At 41.2% G+C, this 7,435-nt stretch overlaps 1 pseudogene; it reads right to left on the bottom strand.

Moving 5' to 3' along the window:
* Positions 1-3,174: 3,174 nt before the first annotated feature.
* Positions 3,175-4,883, bottom strand: LOC136322412 (coiled-coil domain-containing protein 66-like; annotated as a pseudogene).
* Between the last annotated feature and the right edge of the window lie 2,552 nt (positions 4,884-7,435).

The following is a 7,435-nucleotide window of genomic DNA, read 5'->3' as shown; positions in this document are numbered from 1 at the left end:
CATCTTAGGAGAAAACATACACAGTAAGCTCTCTTGCAACAATATATTGATATTTGCTGATTTATCTCCACAGGCAAGTGAAATAAAAGACAGAATAAACCAATGGGACTATATGAAACTAAAAAGCTTCTGCAGAGCTAAAGACAATAAGAACAGAATAAAAATACAAACTATTCAATGGGAGAATATATTTGACAATATATCTGATAAGGGATTAATAACCAAAATTTGTAAGGAACTTGTAAAACTCAACACCAGGAAGAGAAACAATCCAATCACAAATGGGCAAAAGAAATAAATAGACAATTCTTCGAAGAGGACATAGAGATGTCCAATAGACATATGAAAAAATGCTCAACATCACTAATCATTAGAGAAATGCAAATTAAAACTGCAATGAGATATCACCTCACACCAGTCAGAATGGCGCTCATCAACAAAACAACACAGAATAAGGGCTGGCGAGGATATAGATGAAAGGGAACCCTCCTGCACTGCTGGTGGGAATGCAGACTGGTGCAGCCACTGTGGAAAACAGTATGGAGATTCCTCAAGAAATTAAAAATAGAATTGCCTTTTTCCCAGCTATACTACTTTTAGGAATATACCCCAAGGACACCATAGAACTGTTCCAGAAGGAGAAAAGCACCCTCATGTTTATGGCAGCATTGTTCACAATAGCAAAGATGTGGGAACAGCCCATGTGTCCGTCAGTGGACGAGATGATTAAAAACTTTGGTACATATATACTATGGAATACTACTCAGCCATAAGAAATGATGACATCGGATAATTTACAACAACATGGATAGACTTTGATAACATTATACTGAGTGAAATAAGTAAATCAGAAAAAACTAAGAACTATATGATTCCATACATAGGTGGGACATAAAAATGAGACTCAGAGACATGGGCAAGAGTGTGGGGGTTACAGGGTGGGGGAGAGGAGAGGGAGAGGGTTGGGGGAGGGGAGGGGCACAAAGAAAACCAGTTAGAAGGTAACAGAGGATAATTGGACTTTGGGTGATGGGAATGCAGCATAATCAAATGTCAGAATAACCTAGAGATGTTTTCTCTGAACAGATGTACCCTGATTTATCAATGTCACCCCATTAAAATTAATTAAAAATAATTACACAAGATAAAAAAAGAGAAGACTCTTTTCTGTTCTCCTTCTTGTCTGTTAAATCTCTAGTCCATCCCACAAGACCAGCTCAAATTTCATTGTTTTTTGAAACCATTTCTGACTCTTTCTGTCCTAAATGGTCTTTCTCATTCAGCTACTTACTGTTTTGTATTGTTCTTAAAGTGCTGCCCTCACAAAATTCTTAGGGTTGGTGCATAGTGTCTTTTCTTCTGTATGAGTATCCAGAACATTGCTGGACACATAATGTTAAATAAACTCGTATTGATTAATTGAATGAGATGGCCTTTAACTTCTGTGTTCCTTAATGATTGAGTTAAAATGTTCAGCTGACTATGGATACACAGCCAACTCTAAGAGCAACCCATGAAGTACATGCCTAATATCAATACTGGGAATGCAAGTAGGAGGGAATGATTAGTCACACTTACGCTGATATTCAGATGCATAGACTTGATGTCAGTAGCCAAATGAAGACTCGGGTGTGGGAAGAGCACAAGAAAATGCACAGACGGGGCTAAGTGCTGCTTAGTTGGAAGGCTCCAGCCAAACTGGGGTGCAGCTCTGTCCCAGGGAGCAGTCTGAGAGGTGATTGGGTGGCACAAGTGAGCCCAAACAAGAAGCTACAAACTAATCCATGAAGTAGAAACAGGTTTGGAATTGGCCTCGCTGATCTATCCCATGGATCCCAGACAAGGAATTTATATAGAGTCATGTCAACAGGAACCCTTTATCCCTAGCCTCGGTGCACATTTCAGAGAACACATATTACTGTGACCTGCCTGGGAACTACCCTTTAATGTGGAGTTGTAAGCCCCAACTGTCCTGCAGAGTATTTCAGGGAGTTACAAAAGGTATTCTACCGGAACTCACAGATGAGTCGAATCAGTTACTATGTGCTAGCCATGTTTGTATTGCTCTACTTGTTTTTTCCCTTACTACCACCTCCCCACTAAAACAGAACCACCACTCACTCCTTCAGCCCCTGGCTGAGCAGTTGTGTATCACCCATCCCAAAAGCAGCAAGAAGGCTTGAGCGGCATGTTCCCTGTGTCACAGATATGTGTACCCTCATGTGTTACAGATGAAAAGAAAAAAACAATTATTTTAATTTCTACTAATAACTTTATATACTATTGATACCTCCTACCTCCCAGGGCTCAATCTTGAGTCTGACCAGGGGTGAGCAGAACAGGGGAGGGAGTGGGACTTGAGGAAAAGTCTTAGTAATAAACACGATGTTCTGTTCGTATTTTTCTCCTCCTTACTACTAAGTCTTTTTTTAATATAAAACCAGAAATTTATTACAAGAAAACTGGAATATTTGCAAATATGTGGATATTAAACAGCATGCTGTTCAACAATCAGTGGGTCAAAGAAGAAATCAAGAATTTAAAAAAATATTCTGAGACAAATTAAAATGGAAATACAACATACCAAAACTTTTGGGATGCAGTTTTAAGAGGAAAGTTTATCACGATAAATGCCTACATCAAGAAAAATCAAGGCCCTAGCAGGTTGGCTCAGTGGTAAAGCATCGGCCTGGTGTGCAGGAGTCCCGTGTTTGATTCCTGGCCAGGGCACACAGGAGAAGCACCCATCTGCTTCTCCACCCCTCCCCCTCTCTTTCCTCTCTGTCTCTCTCTTCCCCTCCCACAGCCAAGGCTCTATTGGAGCAAAGTTGGCCTGGGCGCTGAGGATGGCTCTGTGGCCTCTGCCTCAGGCACTAGAGTGGCTCTGATTGTGGCAGAGCAACGCCCCAATGGGCAGAACATCTCCCCCTGGTGGGCATTCTGGGTGGATCCAGATTGGGCGCATGCGGGAGTCTGTCTGACTGCCTCCCCGTTTCCAACTTCAGAAAAAAAAAAAGAAAAAGAAAAATCAAGAAACAAGAAGCCCTTGCTGGATAGTTTCATTGATTAGAACATCATCCTGAAGCACAGAGGTTGTCTGTTCAATTCCCGGTCAGGGCACATACAGGAATAGATCCATGATCCTGTCTCTCTCTTCTTCTCCCCCTTTCTCTCTCAGGATATTGTTTGCAAACCAATATCCTTCCCAGCGGAGTTTGTAGAATTGATGCATGTATTCATTTTACCACTGACTTCATTCAAGTCATGTCTTAAAATTTGAAATGTCGTTAGTAGATTCATTTAATTACACTTGTACTGTATCAACACCAAAACTTTTAATCAACCTAGAAGCGTCATGTCTCTTTTGAGGCAGTTCTCCAATTCTTTGTTCTTGTTTCAGTCTCTGTGCCAGCTTCTGCGTACTCTGCACCTTCTAGAACAGTTCACTTGTCTTCAGGGTTATAATTTCTTCTTTTGGTTTTTGCTTAAGAATATCTTCTTTATACTATTTCTGCATTTCTTCTCATTCCCGTGCTAAGTAAAGTTCCTCTTCTTGTTCTTTCGTTGTTCTTCTTGCAGCTGTCTCTTCCTATGCTTCTTTTCTACCTGAGCAGGGATGACTTTCTGATGTTCTAAATGTTTTTTGTCACCGCCTGTCTTGTTCCTCAATCTGAGCTGGGTTCAAGAGAGCAGTCATGGAACAGGAAAGTTTGTTTTTTGACTGTTTGTCATTGCCACACCTCTAACAGGCTTTGCTACAATATATACTCCTCTTCTGAAGGTTCAACCTGGTTCTCAGCCAGCTCCTGAGTATCTGGGGAGACACAAGTACTCTGGTTGTTTATGTCCTAGCTGAGAGGACAGTGGAGACTGAGAACCAGCAGAGCTCTTTAATGAATCAAAAAGAATTGCCCATCTGTCATGTTCCTCACCCTCTAAAATCTGACTAGTTCTAAATAGTGATTGCACATCAGCACAGACCACAGTTACCTGCCTGGGAGACTGTGGCAGAATGCTGGAAACACCTGCAGAAGTCTTGGACTGGTCAAGAAGTTGAAGTTTTTTCCATATTATTTTATCACTTTCATATTTTGTTCCAAGGATTATTCCATTTTTTAGGAGCTTCTTTTTCTTTTTTAAATCAACCTGTTCTTGAAGCTCTTGCCTCCACTGAGCTTTTTTCTTCTTCTTCTAATAAACTTCTATCACATTCTCTTTTCTCCAGAATACTAAATGTCAGCTGGTTTCCATAAATTCTCTATAGCCATTTTCTGCTCAGATGTCACATGATTTTTGTTTAAAACACATTTATTTTCATCCTGGGTGTATGAAACATCCTCAATATTTTGTAGTAGTCCCATAATGACCTTGTCCTTTGGTTGATTAGGAATATTGGTTGAAAGTAGACTATACTGACTTGTTTCCTCTTTCTTTCCATTCTCAGTCAGGAAAACAGATCTATTTCCTCGGTTTACAGTCATCAAAGTATGTTGTAGTTGTTCTTGTGTCAGACCACACCAAACTACTCTTCATATATATTTTCACCTGAGATGGGTTTTTTTGGTGTTTTTTTTGCAAGGCTTCTATTTAGCTGCTACTGAAGTATTTATGGTGTTTCTAATCTTCTGTACATTAGGGGTTAAGGGTGAAATTTCTTTCTGGATGTGAAGACAGTTTTTATCAGCATATTGCTTGCATAAAGCCTTAGTGAGCAAAAAAGCCATATTGTTTTTTTCACCTTTTGGCAGTGAAGTTTCTGAACCACTTGCTTTCTTTTGCAAAAGTCTTTCACTCCTGATACAAATATTTTGTGTTGATTTTAGAATGTATCTGGTTTCTTTTGTTCTTAAAGGAAATTTTCCAATTTGGGTATTATTTTCCATCTTCACAGAAATGTTTGATCTACATTCATAGGGAGACAATATTGGCTTGGTTTTTCTACCCAGTAACTCAGTTTAAAGTTTTAAACCATTTCCCAAGTTCATGGTGTGACATCTCACTCTCTCCAAAGGAGGCTCAAACCCCCTATGTACATTGGTTGCTGCCCAAGGCTGTATTACTATTAATAAGGGTGTTGTGTCTAATCCTTTCTTTATCCAGGAACTTTATTATTCCTCCTTTGCAAACTTCTGGTGGGTTGAGCAGATGGTCTCAGGCATCTCTAAATTCCTCATAGGGAACAGAGCTGGGAATTAAGCCAGGACCACAACTCTACCACGCTCATGTTTAAATAAGGGATGCTGGACTGAGAGGGAGTTGTGAAACCCAGATAGGGATAGGATCAGAGATTGTATAAGGGGGACTTATTATGTGTTGGGATGGACAGGGGAGAGGTGAACTGGATGTGTTCTGCAGACATAGTTCTATTGCCTTTGTAGGGCATTATTTTACTCTGGTATATGCTTATATGGATAGAACCATCTAAAAATGAGAGGTAAGCAAGGAATTAAAATTGTTAAGATATTAATTTTATGATAATGCAACAGAGGTATGCAGTATAATTTTTTTTAACTTAGAAGCCAATGACTTTATTGGAAGAAATGGCAAAACTTGAAGAAGAAAACCTTAAGTGAACGTTTGCAAGGGCAATATTGCAATATGCATGCTTAGCATGGTGACCAGGGGAAGTGACCCATGGCTGTGGGGAAGGCAGTCTAGGCTCAGTTCTTGTCACTGTTGCCCAGGGGAGACTTATCAAGGAGCTACTCTTCAAGGTTGGTTTCAGCCTCCCATATGCACATGTTGGTGGTATGGTTTCCCAACTCTTTGATGAATGTCACCTGCTCATGCTGGTAGTGACTATTCAGGAAGTTGCACAGGTGGGTGTCCTTCTTCTCAGTAGCCAGCTGGTGCAGACCTAGCAGGCTTTGGTTCACACTCACGTCCAGGTGCAGTTCACACTCCATGCCCTTAAGCCATTCTCCCAGTGGTTCTCATCAGGCCTGAGGTGCTGCAAGGGCAGGTGCAGTCTTGCTCCAGTTCTACAGCTGTGTCAGCCTCTCCTTGTCCTCCCTCTCCACACTCCCTCTCCACACTCAATGGGCATGGGAAGAAATGAACCAAGTGCTTCAAGACCACATAATTGTGGTCAAAATAGGAAGACATGGACAGGTGCACATACAGGACTAGAGCTGGGAGGAATAATCCAGGCATGGAGTGATCAGCGTGGTTTCTGCTTTCCTGGCCTGCTAGGAAACTCATAGTTACATTCTGTGCTGACTTGTAATAGCTATCATTTATCCAGATTTAGAATGTGATTGCCTTTCATCTTCATCCTTCAGATCATATACAGGGGTCCTCGGGTTACAACACAGTTCCGTTCCTGTGACAGTGACAGAACCTGAATTTTGCTGTAAGTTGAAACATACCCTAGCCTAACACAAATGGAGGCCAAATCCTTCACTCATATAACGTGTTACTGAATATTCTTCTGCCACTTGCAACCAAACTAGTTTGCCCACATAGTCTGTAATTACAATGCTAACAGGGTAAGCCAAAGTAAGTCTCAATTATTTTTTAGTTTTTATGGGAGTGAGTGTCGTAACCTCAAAATGTCATATGTCAAGACTGTCCTAACAGGACATACAGAGGAGCCCCTGTATGTACTTCTTTTGCCTATTAGGTGTTATTTTACTTAATTATTTTTATAAGCCACCACATCTTACTTTTAAGAAGTAGACTTTAAGTAATAAAAATGCATCAGTGAAAAAAATTTATTCGTAGTAATGGCAAGACTGCTGTGAATGATACTTATTTTTGTTCTTTTATTTATTTTTTATTTAGTGAGATTAGGTGAGGCAGAGACAGACTCCTGCATGTGCCCTGACTGGGATCCAGCAAGCGTACTAGGGGACGATGCTCTGCCTATCTGGGGTCCTTGCTCTGTTGCAACTGGAGCTATTTTTTAGCACCTGAGGCAGAGGCCATGGAGCCATCCTCAGCACCTGGGGCCAACTTACTCCAGTCAAGCTATGGCTGCAGGAGGGGGAGAGAGAGAGAGAGAGAGAGAGAGAGAGAGAGAGGAGCAAGAGGCAAAGGGGGGAGTGGAGATTCAGATGGGTGCTTCTCCTGTGTGGCCTGACTGGGAATCAAACCCAGGACATCCACACACCAGGCCAATGCTCTTCCACTGAGCCAACCAGCCAGAGCCATGGATGATACTTATTTGACATGAAGTTTTTATAGAGTCAAATATTTTACAAAGTACTAGGTTGAGATGGCACCTAATAGGTGACTGGTGGTGGTGGTGGTGTGGCTGGGAGTTAGACAGCAAGGTTAAGATGACACAGTAACTTTTTAAACTTCAGATGACAAGAAGCTGAGGTTATGGTTCAGAAACTGTTGTTGAATTTAAGGAATGCTAGGTCTCCACACACACTCTATGTACAGATCAGAGGTTAGAACTGGACAATGGACTGAGGAGTACATACGGGCT

This window comes from Saccopteryx bilineata, chromosome 2 (assembly GCF_036850765.1).
Source record: "Saccopteryx bilineata isolate mSacBil1 chromosome 2, mSacBil1_pri_phased_curated, whole genome shotgun sequence".
Classification (NCBI taxonomy): Eukaryota; Metazoa; Chordata; class Mammalia; order Chiroptera; family Emballonuridae; genus Saccopteryx; species Saccopteryx bilineata.
Note: the sequence above shows the minus strand (reverse complement) of the source record. Positions and strands in the feature narration are given on the sequence as shown.